The sequence below is a fragment of the Piliocolobus tephrosceles genome, chromosome 12, assembly GCF_002776525.5.
Source record: "Piliocolobus tephrosceles isolate RC106 chromosome 12, ASM277652v3, whole genome shotgun sequence".
Lineage (NCBI taxonomy): Eukaryota > Metazoa > Chordata > Mammalia > Primates > Cercopithecidae > Piliocolobus > Piliocolobus tephrosceles.
The window spans coordinates 116,217,307-116,241,392 of NC_045445.1; the positions used below are offsets into that span (position 1 = coordinate 116,217,307).

The 24,086-nt window shown below is 36.5% G+C and overlaps 1 protein-coding gene across 1 annotated transcript in view; it reads left to right on the top strand.

Moving 5' to 3' along the window:
* Positions 1-24,086, top strand: part of DMD (dystrophin) — a 2,292,995-nt gene that overhangs the window by 1,531,827 nt on the left and 737,082 nt on the right. The window lies entirely within an intron of this gene.

The following is a 24,086-nucleotide window of genomic DNA, read 5'->3' on the forward strand; positions in this document are numbered from 1 at the left end:
ATTTTGCTTTAAATATTTTTTTCTTTTTTAAGAAAAATGGCAATATCACTGAATTTTCTCATTCTGTATCATTACTAAAGAAAAAGTATTACTTGTTGAAGCATGGTAAGGAAGACTTGATTCAGGATCACCGCAATAGGCACAGGTACCACTGCCATGGAGTATTACAGGAGGTCGGGTGGAGAGAGATTGGGCTCCACTCCAGATACAGCACAGGGGAAGTAGGAATTTATAGCCAAGGAGCAGGGTAGGAGCCAGTAGATGGAAAATTAAGAGGAAACGTCAGGGGTAAGTGGGATTCTGGCTAAACCAACCTCACAGGATTCTTGCTGAAGATGGGCCAGGGTTATCAGACAATCCCTGGGGAATGGCAGAGAATACTGAGGGTGATCAGGTACCAAGGGTAAAGGGTTCTTGCAAAACTGACAGGCTTCTTTGCTGAAACTGGATTTTACAGGGGAGTGCAAAGATGAGCCGAGGTGAAGGTTCAGAAGACTGACTAAAGTTTAGTCAGGAAGGGAATCTTTGTCATCATCATCATCATCATTGTCGTCATAATGATAATAAGAATTATTATTTTACTAGAATATGCTACTTTTTCCTCGACATTTACTAGAAATAAGGTCTTCATTAAATTCATATTACTAGAACGCCTGTGTCATATTTGTTACTATGATACATTTTCTATCCCTGTTTTAATTGTGCTTAATACATATTCATAGATTCCTTATCCAAAATTGAAGTTGTTTATGAGATTAGGTTTCTAAAATATAATGTCTGGGCTCTTTTGTAGACATTGTAAAGCCCTCTCAGACTGACTACACTTTACCTTTCTATCTTCTCATTCTGCCAGCAATCTCCCCATATAGTCTAGCCACATCAAATTACTTGGTAACTTTCCATCCATGTAATTTCATGTCATACCTGTGGTCTTGATTTTCTCTGTTCTTTAAATGACTTCTTTCAGTTTATTTTGATATAACGAATTTTCTTTCATTCTTTAGGAATGAATTCAAAGTCATTGCCTCTTCCGAGTTTTCTTCCGTACCCCAAGTAGAGTTAGAATCCCTGTTAGGATTTCTTATAAACCTCTTTATGCATCTCCCATTGTTCATATGTTGATTTACACTTAAATTTTATACATCTGAATATTTCATTACAAATCTGCACTGTTCTTTGAGTGCAGAGGGTATTCTCTTATTTATCTCTGTTTCTCCACTCATATCAAACACATTCAGTCCAGGATCCAGTAAATGATGGTTACTCGTAAGTGCTTTTAAGTCAATGGATAAAGATGGTACCAGGGCACCCAGAATACTAATGAGATGCTGCAGGTAAGCATAGGGCTTTAGACAGTCCTGCCAATTGAACACCACTATCTCCTTCTTTTAGTGTCCTTATAAATGCTGAGTGATCCTCTTTTCTCCCTTTCAAGGAATCTATTCCAAAGATTCTTTCAATATGCTGCCCTGTTTTGCATCTCCTTATTGGCCAAAATCTTTAAGTAGCCAATCAAATAAACCAAATCATTGAAATTACAATCTATTAATGAATGTATTGTTGGGCAACTTCAGAGTGAAAAAGATAAGTAACATTTTTGAGTAGTTTTTCTTTTATTTAATTGACTTTAATTGTTAAATTTATTTACTTTCCAGGATTGTAAAAACGTAACATTTTCATCTCCATTTAACTATTGTTTTGCTAGAACTGAGAGCAAAGGAAAAAGGAAGTTTGAGAATATTCTAGTGAAGAGGAAGTAAAAGTTTGGGGAAGATGGGCATGAGTGACAATAAGGAGATAGAGAGAAGTTTGCTACAACTAAAATGAGTTAGATTAGCAAAATGTTCTCCACTATGTTTACCTTGCTTCCTCCTGACACTTATGTCTACCATTCTGATAACTACTCCCCAAGAGCAGATGGCACTGTGGAAGTCTCAAGTAGACATCATTTCACCAGGACAAAACTCAGCCTGCTCAGCCAGTGGCACAGTCTTGGGTTCAGTCTGATGATTAAGTTTGTGAGACACAATAGGCTTTACCCAGTAACAAATTTAGTTAGCTTTAAGAATTTATACACGATGGGTAACAAAAGCCTGCACATTAAAGGCACAGGGGAAGTCTTGATACTGAGATGTGGTTTCTGATATCCCACCGCCCTGCATTTTAGTCATATGTGATCACAAGGGGCAAGACTAGATGAGTACAAAACACATCATCATCTCAGGGAAGCCATCAGTTCTAGGATCCTGACCATTTCTCCACTTAGCTAGTACATAATGTACTCAGAGGTATTTGACTAGCTCCTATTCACCAGTACAACTACATCTCATGAATACTGATTTTTCATTGCTCAATAAACAACCCCAACAAGAAAGTGCAGTTACTTGGCCCAATACACAATAACCTTAGCCAAATTCTCAATTATCTTATATCCAGTATATTCTTAAAAAGTAATTGACGTAATATTGCAAAGAGGAAAGGCCATAAAGTCTTTCCTCCCAATCAGAAATAGCTTTTTGTAGCTCACGGTAAAAGCACATTCTACTCTTTTAAATGAAATCTTTGGTAAAAATGTGCCTCTTTATTATAATAATTTTTAAAATACTCAATGCTAGCTATCTCTCTTCCCGGGATACATTTAAGAAAAGATTTGTTTTAATCCCTTGGTACAAATAGATCCTGTTGACTCAACTAAAATGACTTTAGTCCCAGTCTGTGCCCCCCAGAATGGTTTTCAACTACTGAAAACCCACATTGGGTCTTTAATTGTCTATGGCCCATAGGGTTCTGCCAAATGGGTCCCTGCAGTTTGAAGTGAAAGCCATGCTCGGTTGTGTTAATCACTTTTCTTTATCAAAGCTACAAGTCACCACTCTCACTGCTGTGTATAGTTTCTGAGAGTCATGATATTTGCCTCCTGCAGCTTGTTTTAATTCACTGAGGGGAAAGGGAGCTGCTTTTTTCCTGGCAGAAAACTCCTTGGCTTCAGTCCCTTGAGCATATTCCGAGATTTTTATCTCTGGGGTGCAGATTTCAAAAATACTCTTTTAACCTTTTTCTTCTGCTTGTGGCTGTGTCCAAGGTAGGGGGGAGGGGAAACATAAAATAATAGATTTGAGGACTTGCGAGTTTCTCCCAATAATTCTCAAACCCCTGGCTTATAATTAGGAAATGGTGACCTGTGTGAATAATAATTTACCTTGTTTTTTTATCCCTTTTTGTCTAGCTTCCATTCCTTATCACTAATACATGATTTATTAAGATTGCACAGGTTTTCTGATTTAAGATATGGGATGTTAGTCCTTACAGCCTGCTGTATTCCTCTGTTTAAATGAATTAAACTATTTTTCCATTAAAGAAACATGGGACACTAGACTTTGCTTTACTTAGTTTCAGACTATTGAACACCAAAAATAAAATGTTTGAGGAGTTTTGAGCCCATGCTCTTTTTTTTAACACAAGGAAAAAAAATTGCCTTTAATAAAATCTTAAGAAAGAGTTAATGCAAAGAAACTAGATCTACAAACAGCCACACCACTAGCTCCAAATCCTAAATGTAAAGAAACTTGCTTTGTCTGGCCATGGTGGCCATGGCTGCCTCGGAAACAAAGGGTCTGAGGCCTTGCCGTTCGGGTAGTTTGTTTTCTCTAGTCAAACTCTGAGCACACCTGTTAGAAAAATATGTAATATCCTCTGTGAACCTCAGTTTTGTCTGCTTGGTACTTCACGCTTATTGATGAAATGCAGCTAGCTGTGTAATGAAACCCAAATAAAAAAGGCTTTAAGGGCTGTGTTCTAATACATTGTTTATGCTGGAGTGAAAATTGACTGCACATTGCTTGGTTTGTGCAATTTACTCCCGAAATATTCCTATTCAGGAAATCCTGCAAATAGCAATATTCATCTTGAAAATCACCTCACAGAACCCTTAGCAAGCTGAGAAACATAATCAATGAGATCGTGATGTAGAGGGTGAAAATTAGGCGTAATCACAGCCCTTTCCCACCAGTCAGCCCACTAAAAGGCATGCCTTTGAATTTTGATTTTCAGATATACTCTCAGTTTAGACATAAAATATGTTGATTTCAGATTTCAGAAATGATAATTGAATGCTAAGATCCCGGGACCAGTTTAGAATTTCTATAAAGGGTCTTATGTTTTTAATATTTGATGAATGCCTTCAATAATGAGCTAGAGGTATACTATTTATCTGACATAAGACTGACTACTGCTTTCCAAACTTTTTATTAAAATATGAGGTGTGGTAGGGCACATAATTTTATGTTAAGGCTTAGTGACATCTTAATCACAGGGAGGGGTTTTTATCCTCCCCTCTAGAATCACTTTCCTTGTGTGGTTTATAAATGAACATGACATGTGGCTCTGCTGGCTCTTCCTTATAGTATAAGGAATATAATTGTCCATAATGTCAAATCCATGTTGAAAACTACCAAAGGACTCAATTGTAGTGACTGATCATTAAAGTCATTGAACACTGCGTGTGTTCACATTGCTGTGAGTGTTGTCAAATCAAAATTGCACTAGACAACAGGCAAGAAAGACTGTGTTCAAAACTTTTGCAACAGAGGAGAGAGATTGCACTCAATTCTGCTGAAACAAAAGGCAGGAAAACCTTTAAGTGCTGAGATTAGTTAGTGGGAAAGCACTAGATATCAGGAGGGAGGTTAGGCAATGTGCTTAGTTAGGCCATCTGTGTTTGCTGATTGGCACTTATCAAAGTTAGATTCCTATCCTCCCAACAGAAGACTAGCAGATAGGGGTGATATCTTTTCTGATGATTCTGTATCAAAGTGCTAGCTCCCAAGTCCTTGAGAAAGTTTATTCCTGAGGTATAAAAGTGACAAGAGGCTAGGAGAATATTTGTATCTCAAAAAAGTAGAGAAATAATTTATAAAGTTTTCTAGAGTAAATGCTCTAAGAAAAGGAAGGTCAGGTCTAAAGTCAGGAAGAAATTTGTCTCAAATGTAGTCAAACTCATGGGATTTTTAAAGCTTTCTTTGTCAACTCTCCATTTTGTTCAGTTTTCCCATTGAAAAACTTAGGAACGCTAGTTCATCTGGTTAATTTCAGCAGGTTTCTGTTGTTGAAGTACTAGCTGAACCACCTCTGAGACTTGGTAGTAATCAGACATTTCATGAAGGAGATTTCTATGAAAGTTAGAAAGAAGACAAAGATTACTGGTTGAACCAGACTGCAAACTCAGTTTTTGTTTTTGTTTTTTTTTTTTTCCAGATAATTTCTGTTGTTCTCTTTTATTATTATTATTATTATACTTTAAGTTCTAGGGTACATGTGCATAACGTGGTTTGTTACATATGTATACTTGTGCCATGTTGGTGTGCTGCATCCATCAACTCATCAGCACCCATCAACTCGTCCTTTACATCAGGTATAACTCCCAATGCAATCCCTCCCCCCTCCCCCCTCCCCATAATAGGCCCCAGTGTGTGATGTTCCCCTTCCCAAGTCCAAGTGATCTCATTGTTCAGTTCCCACCTATGAATGAGATTATGCGGTGTTTGGTTTTCTGTTCTTGCGATAGTTTGCTGAGAATGATGGTTTCCAGCTGCATCCATGTCCCTACAAAGGATACAAACTCATCATTTTTATGGCTGCATAGCATTCCATGGTGTATATGTGCCACATTTTCTTAATCCAGTCTATCACAGATGGACATTTGGGTTGATTCCAAGTCTTTGCTATTGTGAATAGTGCCTTAATGAACATACGTGTGCATGTGTCTTTACAGCAGCATGATTTATAATCCTTTGGGTATATACCCAGTAATGGGATGGCTGGGTCATATGGTACTTCTAGTTCTAGATCCTTGAGGAATTGCCATACTGTTTTCCATAATGGTTGAACTAGTTTACAGTCCCACCGACAGTGTAAAAGTGTTCCTATTTCTCCACATCCTCTCCAGCACCTGTTGTTTCCTGACTTTTTAATGATTGCCATTCTAACTGGTGTGAGATGGTATCTCATTGTGGTTTTGATTTGCATTCCTCTGATGGCCAGTGATGACGAGCATTTTTTCATGTGTCTGTTGGCTGTATGCATGTCTTCTTTTGAGAAATGTCTGTTCATATCCTTTGCCCACTTTTTGATGGGGTTGTTTGTTTTTTTCTCGTAAATTTGTTTGAGTTCTTTGTAGGTTCTGGATATTAGTCCTTTGTCAGATGAGTAGATTGCAAAAATTTTCTCCCATTCTGTAGGTTGCCTGTTCACTCCGATGGTAGTTTTTTTTTGCTGTGCAGAAGCTCTTTAGTTTAATTAGATCCCATTTGTCAATTTTGGCTTTTGTTGCCATTGCTTTTGGTGTTTTAGACATGAAGTCCTTGCCCATGCCTATGTCCTGAATGGTATTACCTGGGTTTTCTTCTAGGGTTTTTATGGTATTAGGTCTAATATTTAAGTCTCTAATCCATCTTGAATTAATTTTCGTAAAAGCAGTAAGGAAAGGATCCAGTTTCAGCTTTCTACTTATGGCTAGCCAATTTTCCCAGCACCATTTATTAAATAGGGAATCCTTTCCCCATTTCTTGTTTCTCTCAGGTTTGTCAAAGATCAGATGGCTGTAGATGTGTGGTATTATATCTGAGGGCTCTGTTCTGTTCCATTGGTCTATATCTCTGTTTTGGTACCAGTACCATGCTGTTTTGGTTACTGTAGCCTTGTAGTATAGTTTGAAGTCAGGTAGCGTGATGCCTCCAGCTTTGTTCTTTTGACTTAGGATTGTCTTGGCAATGCAGGCTCTTTTTTGGTTCCATATGAACTTTAAAGCAGTTTTTTCCAATTCTGTGAAGAAACTCATTGGTAGCTTGATGGGGATGGCATTGAATCTATAAATTACCTTCGGCAGTATGGCCATTTTCACGATATTGATTCCTCCTATCCATGAGCATGGTATGTTCTTCCATTTGTTTGTGTCCTCTTTTATTTCACTGAGCAGTGATTTGTAGTTCTCCTTGAAGAGGTCCTTTACATCCCTTGTAAGTTGGATTCCTAGGTATTTTATTATCTTTGATGCAATTGTGAATGGAAGTTCATTCATGATTTGGCTGTCTGTCTGTTACTGGTGTATAAGAATGCTTGTGATTTTTGCACATTAATTTTGTATCCTGAGACTTTGCTGAAGTTGCTTATCAGCTTAAGGAGATTTTGGGCTGAGACGATGGGGTTTACTAAATATACAATCATGTCATCTGCAAACAGGGACAATTTGACTTCTTCTTTTCCTAACTGAATACCCTTGATTTCTTTCTCTTGCCTGATTGCCCTAGCCAGAACTTCCAACACTATGTTGAATAAGAATGGTGAGAGAGGGCATCCCTGTCTTATGCCAGTTTTCAATGGGAATTTTTCCAGTTTTTGCCCATTCAGTATGATATTGGCTGTGGGTTTGTCATAAATAGCTCTTATTATTTTGAGATGTGTTCCATCAATACCGAATTTATTGAGCGTTTTTAGCATGAAGGGCTGTTGAATTTTGTCAAAGACCTTTTCTGCATCTATTGAGATAATCATGTGGTTCCTGTCTTTGGTTCTGTTTATATGCTGGATTACGTTTATTGATTTGCGTATGTTGAACCAGCCTTGCATCCCAGGGATGAAGCCCACTTGATCATGATGGATAAGCTTTTTGATGTGCTGCTGGATTTGGTTTGGCAGTATTTTATTGAGGATTTTTGCATCGATGTTCATCAGGGATATTGGTCTAAAATTCTCTTTTTTTTGTTGTGTCTCTGCCAGGCTTTGGTATCAGGATGATGTTGGTCTCATAAAATGAGTTAGGGAGGATTCCCTCTTTTTCTATTGATTGGAATAGTTTCAAAAGGAATGGTAGCAGCTCCTTGTACCTCTGGTAGAATTCAGCTATGAATCCATCTGGTCCTGGACTTTTTTTGGTTGGTAAGCTATTAATTATTGCGTCAATTTCAGAGCCTGCTATTGATCTATTCAGGGATTCAACTTCTTCCTGGTTTAGTCTTGGGAGAGTTTAAGTGTCCAGGAAATTATCCATTTCTTCTAGATTTTCTAGTTTATTTGCGTAGAGGTGTTTATAGTATTCTCTGATGGTAGTTTGTATTTCTGTGGGTCACATCTGACTCTATGCACTTAATTCTCAAATATGACATTCTAGTCAAAGCCTCAGTTATATATTTTTTCAATTATGTCTTGTCATATAAATGTATTTATTGAACCTATGCAAATAATTATATTACCATGAAAATAAGAATACTTGGTAAGAATTTCTGAATTTTACAGGGATCAGGCAGGGATAAAAAGATTAATGTTTCATTCTGTTTACAAAAGCATAATCTACTAAATTCTCATGAGTTATAGATAGCTTAAGAGAAAATGGAAAGGCATTTCTTATATTTAGCAAACAGAACATTAAAACATGAAGAATATTCTAAACAAAAGCCATAATCAAATCCTTTATCATTTCATTCAGACCCACGTAATTAATTCTTGTCCTGCTTGATCTTAAGTTAGTAGTTTCATGAACTCATCAGCTTCTTCACAGAGTTTCATAAATCCTGACTCTGTCCAATGGTATAATCTCAAAGTTATTTAAGCAATGGCATCAGAAGTCTGTGTCCCAAAGTACCTGTCATAGTACTTCCTGTGGTTCTCAAAGATGGTCCTGTTTTACTGAAGATGATGCAATCTGAACTCTAACTGATTATAAGAGCACCCAGGGAAGCATCAGCATAAACCAAAAACTATCTGTGAATGACAAAAGACTTAAAATGGCCATAATTAAAGGTCTGGTAAGAGTTCATTTGACAAGAAAATTTGGCTTTTCCCTCGGTGACATGCCACATTTCAAAATAACAACTGGAGTTAGGGCTGATGACATGATATTATTATCGGACAAAGTAGCACCAGGATATATCATGGACACCTAGAGCCCTAACAAAGTTCTAAGAATTTATTATAATTTTTCAAGTATTCATACTAATAATAGTGGACCCACACGACTATAACCTACTGAAGGTTCAGCATTTCTTCTTGTCAAAGCTTTTTATGCAGCTCAACATACCAAATGAACCTACTTATTTTTAACATCCTTCCTTTTACAAGGTGCAGGAACAAATCCTTTGTAATTTTTCAAATCAATCTGAGATAAAAGATTTTATTTAGGAATTGACTTGGGAAAAGCAAAATATCAAAGGTTGTAAACTGACAAAAGGTTTGAATACTTGGCTAAATAGGATCATAGGTCACTATGAAAGAATGCATGGCTACCTATGTAACCAAGGTGACAATAAAAGATTTCAAAAATAAATATAGAAGGCCACATGACTGTAAAAGTTTTTAGTTCTTTCCAAAGAGAAAACACTACTTTTTAGAAAAATTCAAGGACATGCAAAATCAACACAGTTACCTATTCTGATAAGAAACAGAATATTTGTTTCCTATACAGATTACCCAAAATATTTTTTAGAAAAACAGATTTTGCAATCTCTTATTAAGAGCAGACCAATAGAAAAGATGAAAATGTTAATTAGCTTGACTGAAGTAATTGTTTTGCAATGTTTGTGTGTGTGTGTGTGTGTGTGTACATATATATATATAAATATGTTGTATGTTTAAATATATTCAATTTTATTTCAAAAGAGCAGACCAATAATCCAAGAATATTTTATCATTTTTTAATGAAAAGAAACTACAAGTCATTTTTGATCAATATACTGTTGATACTAAGAGTCATTTGTAAAAGTTGACACATAAATCCATTCCATTTTAGCCAGCATTGGCTATTGACATGAGACTCTCCTTCCACGAATCTTCTGCCATTTCCCATGTTCACTCAGATTTTGTCCTGTACCTTCGTCTTCCTCATTTTCGCACAGTCTTTTTAATTTAGGACAAAATTATTCTCTTTTTCCTTAACAAAAACACATCCAACATACCTTGCATATTTTGCGTACAAAGTTGTTTCCCTTTGCCCTTAATGTTTCCGGAAGTTTTATTTACATATATTGATTATATTTTTAACCATTAGTAAGTCTTATTTTATAGAGAAAACTAGGAAGTAGTTAAGTGTGAACTGTTTGTCATATACAGTTCATATACATATAACAGTTTTAAGATTTTCTTTTGCCCTGATATGTAATTTATGGAGGCTCTGTTCTAAAATTTGAGTAAATGACTGAGGAGATACCTAGCGGCCATCTCAGTATCTCCAAATCCCATCTGAACATATACAGTATCCAGTCTGTTTCCAATTATCTTTTGCAACCTCAGGTGGTTGCTTCCAGAGTTTGAGTTTTCCAGGGCCCCCAGTAGTGGCAGGGAGCATAAAGCTTTAGAGACCATAGAGAGTTGAGAGACTGGAGTAGGAAGAGAAAGATCTGTCATGGATGGACAAAGAGATGGAGGAGATATGGGTTTGAAGAGGAATATGTTGAAGGATTTGAGGGAGCTAAAGGGAATATCAAAAGTAGTCAAAGGAAGGAGGAGAAATGGTGGTGATGGTAAGGAAGGGAGAGGTCTTAGATGAGCCAGCTTAGGGAGCACTTACATTTTCTGAATAGGCCATTGAAGTTCATCTTTAGTAAAATCATACTAACAAGGAGAGAAGCCTAGTTAGTGCCATAGAGGTGAAGCATCTAATCAGCAGTAGTCTTCAGAGGAGGAGAAACAGAATAGTGAGAATGTCCCATGGAGGAAAAGGCACCAAAGTAACAGCAACAACAAAAAAAGGAAACATGAATGAGGTCTATACAAACGAGATCTGTACAGAAAAAGATTTCTCTAAATACTGAAAGTCTGAAGTTGAACCAAATGAGATTTCAATAAGAATTTTCTATGTTCTAAACCAATGGTGCCTTTCAAACAAAGAAGACTGGGACTCTAGTCTCAAGAATATACTCAGATTATTGAGAATCAAAATCTGATGTTACCATACTTCCATGAAAGCCTGAAAGCATTGATCTAGAGCACTGGGCAAGGAGTCACACTCACCAATGGATTCCCAATTAATCAGTCAGGAGTGTACTCAACATTCACAGAATTAGCTTTGCAGAGGTTAATGTCATTGAATTCACTTTAGAATGGATAATTCAAATTCAAATAGTAACTCCCTTAGATAGATGTGTACTAGCTCAAGTTCACCTGTTATCTGATTTCATTTGAAAAAAAAAAAAATTTAAAGGTGGTGTTTGGGAAGTAAGGAACAAGGAAGAGACCTTTAGAAAAAAGTTTCAGTGTTTTATATTGGATATGAAAATATCAGTGGAATGTGTCCTGAAAAACATTGGATGAAAGTTACTGGACAAAAAGACAAATTATTCCCTTTTACCATGCAACTAAACAGATTTATTGAATGTTTTTCTCCTGAGTTTAGGTTGCCTCTGGGCAAGAGTATAATTCTGGCTTGATAACACCTTGAAGCTTGTTTGTTTAAGTTTGTGGATAATTTCATCTATTAGTGAATTAGGCATCTGCTTTTCTTTATTAACACTGGGTACCATAATCTTCCTCTTACTTTTTGTTCTTTCTACTCAACTCCAGAAACCATTGCTGAGTTGAAGTAGAATAATAAGGGAAAAGAAAAAAAAAGACTAAGTTTGAATCCCAGCGCTGATATTTACTGGCTTTAAGACATTGTTTAACTCACTTACCCTTTTTAACCTAACCTTCTTCTTCACTAAAAATGAAAAACTGAATCAATTTCCCTGGGACTCTATTAGATAAGGCAAAACTAAGGTGGGAACACATTTCCTAAGGCATAGAAAAAGATGGTGAATGGGACCTTTCTTTTTGTATCAGGAGTTATAGTAAGAGACACTAACAATAAACATTAGGCTTTCAGCCAGGCACGGTAGCTCACATCTGTAATCCTAGGACTTTGGGAGGCTGAGGCAGGTGGAATGCTTGAGCTTGGGAGTTTGAGATCAGCCTGGGCAACATGGCAAAACGCCATCTCTACTAAAAATAGAAAAAAACAGCCAAGCATGGTGGCACGCACCTGTAGTCCCAGCTACTCGGGAGGCTGGGGCATGAAAATCGCTTTAACCCAGGAGGTAGAGGTTGCAGTGAGCCAAGATCGCACCACTGCACTCCAGCATGGGGAACAGAGTGAGACTCCATTAAAAAAAAAAAGAAAGGCTTTCAAAATACCCCTACTTTCAAAAGTAGCAAGTTGCTACCAGAAAAACACTCCAAAAAAGAGAGTAGATGGTCATGAGATTTTCAGCATTCACCAACCTAACTTGCCCATATAAGGAAAAGACTAAACTTGAGAAGAGTTTTTTGAATTGAGAATTCCTGGAACAGATCATTCAAATAAGACTAACACTTCGTTGGACATGAGAAAACTCCCATGACTTTTACTGTTTCCTTTCTTAGGAGGGAAGGGAGAAGAGTGCTTTTCCTCTTTGCCAAGCCAAGGAAGAAGGCTTCAAAGAACCTCTATTATAGTAGTATTCAGACCATTCTATCTATAAAAAATAAAAATATTTTAGAAAATTGAATATCTGCTTGCACATTTTAAGGTGACATCTATTACTGCCCTTGGGATATAGTAAATATGGACATTTTACAAGTGTTATAGTACAGTTTTGAATGTATCCCCTGGAATCCAAATACCATTGCAATAAACTGTCTACCATCATATACTTAAAAATACATGAAAAAGCTCATATTTAATAAATAGAAATTTTATATTATTCCTTTTTATTTAAATCATATTTTCCTTCAACTTCCCCAAAGAATTGTATTCTAATGTGATATATGCTTTTGCTATAAAGTTTTTTATTAACCATTCTCATAATTCTTTATAATAATTATATTTATGTGGACTTAAATTCAATTTTTAAAAACAATTTCCTCTGACTACAAGGTTCTAAGTATTTTAAAAATTCTTTAGATTGAGTAGTATTTAAAGTATTAATAATAAATACACTTAGTAATAACCAAGTAACCTAAATATATGTACCTTTTCATAAATAATTATTAAACATACTCAGTGGATATTTATTGAAAATGAATCTACTATGAGATGGATGGGTATTTGATGGTACCTTGAGTGAAGAAGGATTCCAGTAGCCAATATTTTGAATTGTACTTTTATTTGGCATAAATGTATCTTGACTACAATGCACCAGTGGGATAGGTCAGAGAGGTGTGCTTTTGTTTGTAAAGCTGAAGAAAGTCTATCATTAACCAATGAAGTGCCTACCATAGGAACAAAACCAGTCAAATTTCTTATAGAAGCCGAAAATCTGGAAACTGATTCCATAAACACCATCTCTACCCACACATCCCTAGGAAAGTCTGTGTGCACCTCCAGGGACATACCCCAGAAGACTGCCACACTAGGAGAGATGATAATTCTATCGGAAGGAGAGAAGGACAGTTTGGTCCCTGACTGAACACTTGTTCAGCTGCCAAAACACTGTCAAGTTCATCTCACCTCAGTCCATGCCTTTAAGCATTGCCCAGTTACTCATTCCAGCAATATGCACATCACACTGTTGACTCAGGCTGAACTTCATAGTGTCTAAAATCCCCAATTTTTTCCTCACATGTGCTGTTTCTAGGTGACATTTCACCTACCATGCCCTTGTGTCATCAATGTTTTGGAATTAGATATAAGGCTGTCAACCCCTTCCATGGCCTTACTTAGGTTTATCCACTGAGGTCCCTGAACCTTAGTTTCAGTGCATTTCATTTCCTGATCCAGTCCTGACCAAGGCAGAAAACACATAAGAAACCTACTGCCACAATGAGGAACTAGCCTTGCCCTTGCTGCCCTGGGACTGGTTTCTCGCTCACTTCTAGTGATTCCAGCTCCTATCTTTCAGGGAAAACAGTCTACTTCTACTGACTGCTTCTTCTACATTAATAATAGCCCGCTACTCCCCTACCACTCACTCTGCTGCCATCCCAGAAAGAAATTCTCTCTTTAACCCCCAAATACTTGACTGAAGATTTAATAAATTTGTCAACCCATCAATCCAGTTGATAGTAGAGATAAAGAGAAGGGAGTCTTTGGGTACCGATACTATCATCCGATGTACAGCAGTCTCTTAAAGTTTATTTTCAACTTTCAGATTTGATATGTATGCCTTCTATTACTTCATCTATGTTGTGAAAAAAAATCTCAGGCTGCATCCTAAAACAGAGATCTATAGCACATCACTGGAGTCTTCCCTCCATTTTGACATTAATTTCTTTTGGCTATAATTTTTAAATTAGTTACCAAACTCTTAGTGCTTTATTTCCTACCCAGTTCATATTGTTTCATTTCGTCAACAAACATACATTTGGAGATTTTATCAAATGTATTGCTGAAATAGACATGAAATTTATTCGGATGCATCCCTGATCAACCTCTCTAGGTAAACCAATGAAATTTCTACTCAGCTAACAAGTTATTGATTAACTACAAAGTCCTACTACGTTAAAGTGACTCTCACTCTAAATTTGCTTAGAGTGGAGTGGATGTATAAATACGCCTTAGTGTACTAAATGCAATCAATGTGGAAACATTTACAATGCAGTGTAGTGAGTGCACTTATAAGGTATCATAATAGCTCAAAAGGGCAATTCCAAACCAAGCCAGTGGACTGTTCAGTGCACAAGTACTAGAGTGTGGTTCCTCAGCATCAACTACAAAGTTCTTAGAAATGCAAATATTTGGGCTTCTCCACAGACATACTGAATCAAAATTGATAGGGATGAAACCCAGGAATCTATGTTTTAACAAGTCCTCCAGAAGATACTTGAGCAACCTCCTGGAGGACATTATGCCTAAACTGCATCTTTAAAACATGAGCAGGAATTGATAGAGTGAAATTTGTGTGTAGGAAAGGAAAAGGATTCCAGAGAGAAGAGGCAACAAGAGCAGAGATATGGAGGTGATTAATGGCATGAAGTGTGGGAAAAACAACAAATTCAGTGATGCTGAAATGTAGCTTATTTTGAGAAGGCTCGGTTGCCACTTTAAGAAGCTTAGACATTATCTTTGACAGAAGTGAACACCACTAAAGAGAGATGACTGGCAAACTCCTATATTCGAGGAGCACGGGACCTAAAGCAGAGAATAATTGGGAGGCTACTGATGTAGCTGAGGAGCAACACGAATCCTGGATTAGGACTTCGGTAGTAGGGATGAAGGAGGAAGAGATAATTTTAAAAACTGTTTTTCAAATTGTTGCTAGTGACCCATGTAAGGTTTTTGTATTGATTTGAACCCCAAGAGCCAGCCAACAAACACGAGGCAGTGTGAAGCAACATGCTGTGTGTGTGTGTGTGTGTGTGTGTGTTTTTTTTTTTTTTTTAGACGGAGTCTCGCGCTGTCGCCCAGGCTGGAGTACAGTGGTGGGATCTCGGCTCACTGCAAGCTCCGCCTCCCGGATTTACGCCATTGTCCTGCCTCAGCCTCTTGAGTAGCTGAGACTACAGGCGCCCGCCACCTCGCCCAGCTTTTTTTTTTTTTTTTCGTATTTTTGGTAGAGACCGGGTTTCACCATGTTAGACAGGATGGACTCGATCTCCTGACTTCGTGATCCGCCCGCCTTGGCCTCCCAAAGTGCTGGGATTACAGGCGTGAGCCACCACGCCCGGCCGCAACATGCTGTTTTAATGAGCGCCTGGGTGTAGGCGGGCTGAGGCCTAAAATGGTGTCAGCCCCAAGTGAGGACGGGGCAAAGGTTTTACAGTCTCCTGTAAACAGGAAGTCTCCTAGCCTGAGGTAACTGCTGCGTTGTACCTGGATGGCCTCTTTCTGGATCTTCAGAGGTACTTGTCTTCTGGCCGGCTCTCTTTCCTGCTTCTGCTATCTTGTCTGTGCACGCTGCTGGCGCAAGTAGCCTTGCGCCTTAGGACTGGGCCTGAGAAATGAGTAATTCATCTCCTTAAGTTTTCAGGCCCCGGGGAGAATCTTACAACCCATTGATGAGTTATGAAATCAATTTAATGGGTAAATTAAAATAGAATAAGATAGCATAGGGTATCAAAGAATATAATGCTGATTCTCATATTGTGTTACATGTGGTTAACTGTTGTTTTCATTTATATGGTATTTCATTTTTGTTTTTAATTTTAAGATAATCTGCACAGTTTTATAGAAAATGAGTTAGTTAGTACTCTATCAGTGATGCCATACTGAGTTAATTATTACAAAGTTGGGGGTAAATTTATCCCTGTATAACAAACTTTAAAAATAACATAAATAGGCCGGGCACAATGGCTCACACCTGTATTCCCAGCACTTTGGGAGGCCGAGGTAGGTGGATCATGAGGTCAGGAGTTCGAGACCAGCCTGGCCAAGATGATGAAACCCCGTCTCTACTAAAAAAACAAAAATTAGCCGGGCGTAGTGGCGAATGCCTCTAATCCCAGCTACTCGGGTGGCTGAGGCAGGGGAATCCCTTGAACCCGGGAAGCAGAGGTTGCAGTGAGCCGAGATCGTACCACTGCACTCTAGACTGGGTGACAGAGCAAGACTCCATCTTTAATAATAATAATAATAGTAGGCTGGGTGCGGTGGCTCAAGCCTGTAATCCCAGCACTTTGGGAGGCCCAGACGGGCGGATCACAAGGTCAGGAGATCGAGACCATCCTGGCTAACACGGTGAAACCCCGTCTCTACTAAAAAAGTACAAAAAAAAAAAAAAAAAAAACTACCCAGGCTAGGTGGCAGAGGCCTATAGTCCCAGCTACTTGGGAGGCTGAGGCAGGAGAATAGCCTAAACTCGGGAGGCGGAGCTTGCAGTGAGCTGAGATCCGGCCACTGCACTCTAGCCTGGACTACAGAGCGAGACTCCGTCTCAAAAATAATAACAATAATAATAATAGTAATAATAATAATTGTATTATTTATTGGATAGATGCTTTCTTCCAGTACAAAATTCAAAAACATTGAAATCCTATGTTGCATTGTTGTCTTTCAGTCACCCAGTTTCTCTCCCCATGTGCTGCCAAGGTTTTCAGTTTCCTGGGTAGCATTCTAAGAATAGGGTGTGTGTATGTGTGTGTGTGTGTGTGTGTGTTTGTGTGTGTGTTATTCTCTTGTCCTCTTAAAATAAAGCCAGCTGTTAGAATACTGTAAATACTGTTTCTGCATCCTTCAAAAGAGGGTTCTTTTGAAGCCCTCTTCCTTGACTTGGCAGGGCAGAAGGAAAAGTACTCTTCTCCCTCTTTCATAAGAAAGGAAAGAGTAAAATGCCTTTGCATGTGTGTGTGTAGCACTCTTCTCCTTCCCTCATAAGAAAGGGAAGAGCAAAATGCTTGTGTTTTTATATATATATATATATATATATATATATATATATATATATATATATATACACACACACTGGTGATTATTTTTCTGTATTAGTAAATAACTTTCTTTTTTTTATATATGGTTGTATACTATTCTATTCTAAGGATATACCGTAATTCACTTAAGCAGCACTCCAATTAGTGAGCCTTTAGTTTGTTTCAACTTTTGGCTAAGATATGAAAATGTATAACTTTATGCACATCATTTTACACGTTGCAAATATATCTATGTGATAAATTCCTAGCCATCGAATGGCTGGGTCAAACTGGCATTTGTCTTGTTAGTAAATTTAGCCAAATTGCTGTTCATAGAACATCTGGCCAGTATTAGGAAAGGTTTCTTTTCCCCACACCCTTGCCCACTCAGTGTATCATGAACCTTTTTGATCTTCTAAACAAGAAAAATGACATCTGTCATTTTAATTTGAATTCTTTATTCTTTTTGTGAGTGAATTTGAATTTTTTCATGTGTTGCAGAATCATTTTTATTTCCTTTCTATGCACTGTTTGCTACATTTTTTTTTTTTTTTTTTTTTTTTTTTTTTGCCAATTTTCTCTTTTGGGTTATTGGTCTCTTTCTTACTAAAGCAAATATAGTTTACAACTTGGAATAAAAACATGGTTTTCTACAATAAAGGTTTTAATGAATGTTTTCTACGACAGACAGATTCTAGTCTTAAGGTTATAACCTGAAAACATCAAAACTAACCTTTGACTTGCATAGGAATGGTATTTGCTCTTCTTAGCCATAGATCCCTGACAGAAGTTCAACATGATGACAAATTGTAGCACAAGTAGAGATTTAAACATTTTTTAATTAATATATAAATATTTGCTTTCATTTTCTTATTTATCTAACAATACATTGATGGCCAGAACAGGGTTTGTCTTTGCACAGAGCCTGTGTCAACTGACACCCATTCTTTTAAAATTCATTACCTAAAGAAGGTTTGTGGCTTCTCTTTGCATTGCATTTTCTAGCCAAATCTGAGATAACTATCTGGAAGCTTAACATTTTATTCCCACACTTATTTTTCCTTGTGAAAATCAAAAGTGCACTTTCCCAGTCTTCATGAGTAGCCACAGTGGTTTGCCATTTGACTTGCCGGTTGTATTAGCGTACTGAAATGTAATTTATCTATATCAAGAGACTTAATTCTCAGCAGCTGGGGACTTTCTAATCTCTTTACCCATGTTGGACACCAGTTCCCTCTCACTGCTATTTGTTTTATTCTTTGCAGTCAGAATATCATTCCTCTTGACATACAAGAAACAAACCCAATAGAAATTAAAAGGTTCCAATTTCTGTTTTCCATTCACCAATATTATACCATTTTCTCCTAAAGCAGTTCTACTCTCTCCTAGATCATTCTCTTGCTTGAAGTAAACCTTAAGAAGTCATTTTGTCACCCTAAATATTTTTGTACTTTCTTGAAATAATGCTTTTACTGCATATTAGAATTGTAGTTTTTACTTAGCAGTCCTTCACTGCTCCCTTAGAAGGAAATTTAGATCATTCTTTGAAGGAAGTTATGAGAGAACATCAGAAGCCATGCTATCAGTTTTTTTTTTTTTTTTTTAACATATTCTAAAGAATACTCTGCTCTTGCCCATGGATATCATTCATCTCTTTCTGATTCTGTGTGGAGGAGAAAAATGGGAACACTTCCAATCGTTTTCAAACAACCTCTGCTTACGTGGATGAATGGGCCACCTGGTTTACTAACTGTAATGCCCAGGGGATGGCTTTGATTGGCAGACAGAATGTGGTGCAGAAACAATGGAAGTTAAATGAGGAAGGTTTAGACTTGCAAATTACCTCCCTTGGTGGCACTGACTGTTGGTAGAAAATAACACGTTGGGATTTCAGATACATTCAGACATGCTGTGTACTTACAATCTGCAATACTTAAAGCAACACACTTCTTCTAATCATAACTTTTTAAAAAATTTGGCCACCTTTCTCCATTGTCTCATAAAGCTATATTCATGAAGCCGTTTATTCACAAAGTTGTATCATGTAAAGATAAATGTTATATCCATAAGTATGTAAATGAATTAAAATCTGGGAGGCTAACGCTTATCCATTCCTTGTTCTACTATATCCTATCTAGAGCCATGCTTCTTAAAATTTAATGTGAAACTGATATTTCTGGTCTGTGGAACCACAGTTTGAGAAACACTGTCATAGATTCTTAAGTAGATACATTTTCACACATACAATAAATATGCAGGAGAAGTTAAATGGGTATGTCCTGGAGTCAAATACTGATTCTCAGAATGACAGCTTCTTCATTTATTTCTCAATGATCCTCATAACCCTTTCCCATACTGGGCAGTGAGAAAAAATTACCTCACTCTGAAATAGTGATTTCACCAGTCTCTTTTTATGGGTTGGGACCTCATGGATAATGACCAGTCTTTTAGATTTCCTTGCTCTCCTTCTGCTCCTCTCTGAAATGGCAACTGGGTTGACAGATGAGGAAACATTATAAATGACCTAAGATCTCAATGCAGGTACTTGCAGTCTCCTCTGACCCTCTGCTCTCTGGAACAGTGCCCCTTGTCTGCCTGATAAGTCTCTACGCTGCTGACCTTGTGCCTCTGAGCTTGTATTTTCATCAGGAAAGATGGTGCTCTGCTGACTGAACTATGTTAGTTACTAAAGGGATTCTTAAATCTCTGAGTTACTGCTGAAGAACACTTAAAATTCTAAATGTGTAATTATGATACCTCTAAAAACAAGTGTGATTATCATTATGTGTAAGGATGTCTTCCAGAAAGTTGGAGCAACATGAAGCCACTTGTTACATTTTCATCTAGTGAGGGAGGGAGTAAACTTGGTGTTTCCAGGTAGAACACTCTATCAGGTGCTGGGAGGAAAAACGAAAGCAAGATAAATTGTGGCCATAATCTTTGTTACTTTATTTTCCAATGGGGAGAAAAAGACAAATATATATATTTGTCAAAACTGAACAGATGTTATTTGGACATTATACTGTGTATGCCATTATAACTATAATATATATATATATATATAATATATATATAAATTATTGAACACTAAAAAGAACACTTTAAGAGGTATCTATTTTAAATAAAGCTATTTCGCTCTTCAGTTACCACCTCAAGAACTCATACCAATTTAAACTTCCACTCATATTTGAGAGTTGAGAAAAATTACCAAATGATAATAATATGATTATTATCTAAAAAATAATTTAAAGATGCATGTCTCTAACAAAACTATATAACATTCTGAAGGGTTTTAAGTAATACTTCATATATTCAAATTCAGAATAAACTTAGATGTTATCAGTATGAAAATGTATCATGAAGTAAAATGATTCTCTCCAATGAAGATGTAATCATCCAAACTTTATGCATTGAATTTACTACTTAGAAATGCCATAACAATATGTCCTCTTGAATATACAATTCTATATACTGAGACTTGACTTATTATATTAAGTTCTACATCACTGAAGAGTATATTGTAATTAACAAATACAATTCTATGTTATATAAGTACCCCTATCGTCTACTAGGCAAAATTAGCTGATGTTACTATGCATTTTTTTTTGTCAACTGTACTCAACTTAGAATAACTTTGTATTCCAAACTTCAGAACTGCCACGTGCCTACTGTTTTCCTATTCATATCATTTTTTTATCTCTATTTTTCCTGACCCTCTTTTAAGCAATACGTCAGTGGGATTAGACTCATGCATTCACATATCGAATGAATGAATCAGTATGTGATTCATGATATATAAAATATAAATACCTTATATATTTTATATATCATATATATGATATATGTATCTGTGCATATAGGGGATATCAAACAATTCTATATATATCTGACATATATTTTGAAAAAGAAACACCATAGGGCTAAGTTAACTGTTTAAATTATTATTTAGTGTAAATGCATTCAGTTTGTTCTGTAATTTTGAAATAATACATATAAAAAAGTAGAATTTGCATGTTTAATACATCTGAAGATACAGTTTCCAAATTCTGAACACTTTGGTGACCCCCTTGACATAATGAATATTTGGCATAATGAATATATGTTACTGAACATAACAGAGCACAAATAATACAGTTTATGAAAACATCCACAATTATTTAAATTAGACTATTTTAAGAAAAGTTTTAATTTTAACATTAAACAGCTTAAAATCATTTATAATAATTGATTATGTAACATGCTGGTCATTAAAATGAGATTGGTACTCTGTCACCCAGGCTGGAGTACAGTGCTGTGGTCTCAGCTCACTGCAACCTCCGCCTCCCGGGTTCAAGGGATTCTCCTGCCTCAGTCTCCCAAGTAGCTAGGATTGCTGGCACCCGCCACCACGCCCGGCTAATTTTTGTATTTTTAGTAGAGACAGGGTTTCACCATGTTGACCAGGCTGGTCTCAAACTCCTGACCTCAAGTGATCCGTCAGCCTCAGCATCCGAAAGTTATGGGATTACAGGCGTGAGCCACCATGACCGACCAAGATTGGTATTCTTGACATGAATAATTTTGGTAAACATTAAGAAGGCAAAACATAGAAGCACTCACAATAATGTATAGGATCCAATTAAAATTCTCCTTATTGAAACATGAAACTACAAAGCCATGTGTGCATACTTTTAATTTTTAAGATTTTTTTGAAGGAACTTTTGTGAATGACAAGTAGAAAAAATGTGGATAGATAGCATCTCTGTCTTCAAAATTATTTGATGAAATAGGTGATAAGAAACACAAAAATGAATAATTCATGTGACCTTTATTACAATACATCTTCTGATATTAGCATAGTAATAAGTATTAGTGATTTACATAATTGGATAGATAACACAAATACAAATTATGCACACACACATACATACATACATACATACACGCTCCTATGCTTCACTCAAAACTGAACAGATGTTATTTGGACATTGTACCGTGTATGCCATTGTAACTAAAGTCAGATTTGTTAGAGACAGTATTGTTATTTTATTATCTTTAATATCTTCAATGAGTCCATTATAAATAGTGGCATTAACTTTACTTATGACTAGCTTAAATAGAACTTTGGACTCCATAAAAATAAGAACAAAGATTCTTAATGGCTTTAGAATACAGAAGTAATCTGGTAAAAGTATTCTTGATTTTAATAGAAACAAAACAGTCAATGTGCTTGTTAGATTAACAATGAATAATCAGATTGTCCCAGTTTTTCACTAATGTAAACAATGCTGAAACAACATTCTTTGTAGGCCTCCTCAGATAGACATATGAGAACACCTAGAAGTGGAATTGTTACCTCATTAGAGTATTCACATCTTTAATTTTATTATATATTGCAAATTGCTTTTCCACTAGCAGCAAGAAGTGGCCGGAATTTATTATTTTAATTTGCATATCCCTGGTTGAACACGTTTTCAAGTGTGTTGGGCAGATTTTTCCTTCTGTGAGTTGACTCTTCATATATTTACCCCAATTTTCCATTGGATTGTTTACTTTCTCTTACCGATTAATATGAATTCTCTGTATATTCTAGATTCTAGTAGAGTTCTGGATTATATGCATCTAATATATAAGCCTACAATTTCTTATCCAAAATCTTATCAATGACTTTTCAGGAGAATGGTGAAACTGGCCACTTAGGGGAACATATGGAAATCATGAGTTATAAGCATATAAAGGCTAAGTGCGACAGGCTAAAGACCTGGTATCCCAGATGAAGACTGACATTGAGGAAACCAGGAATTGGCTGTATTACATGTGTCCTTTTCCTTGATTTCAGAAACCCATGTATTTGCTGTTTTCTGTACATGTTTAAGAAGAGTATTCAGAAGAGAGAATGCAGATATATTGTTGCTGTTTTTTAAAAACAACAACAACAACAACAACAACAAAAAACACGAGTGTAATTCAGTTACCCATTTGATTGCTTGAGTTTATAAGTTATGGTAGCACTTAGAGTTGTTTTACATAATGACTATAATTTTGGTACAGAACCTAATAGTAAAAACAAAACATCTTTAATTTTATTTAAAGTGCATGTCAGTCATGAAGTCAGAATTGAATTGCTCTTTTCTTTGCTTTTAATGAAAATTAGCCTAATTGCTGTTTTATCCTTAAAAAGAAACTTCTACTGTTTAATAACAGATTTAAGTAAATATTCTATTAAGAGTTAAAGAACCATGTCCAATTACTATATGGATAATAACTTAGAGATGCTCTATGTTGGTTTAAAATAATGCAAATATCACTGGCTACTATTCAGAGATATGTCAAAATCAATGTTCTTTAATATGTGCCTTTCTAGTCCTTAGATCTACTGTATTCCCTAATCTTTTTGGGATATATAATCCAGAGATATTAGGACCAATTCAGCCAGAAACTGAAACATGCCATGATAGTTCAGAGTTCATCAGAACCACACTCAAGTGAATGTTAAGAGACATAGTGTGATGAAAGTGCATCTGAAACAGTGTATGAACAGATGACATTGCATACAATATTATATATAAGAGAAAGGAAGGAAAGATATTCATATCATGTCACATTGATTCATGTACACTGAAAATACAGACCGTGAACAGACATTCTTTCGTTTGTTCCTTCGTGTATTCAATAATAGAATACTTCTCAACCACAGATGGTTCCAGGGGAATTTGGCAATTGCTGGAGATATTTTTGGTTGTCACACATGGGGGAGGAGAAAGTGCCACTGGCATCTTGTGCATAGTGACCAGGCATGCTGCAAAACACCCTGCAGTACACAG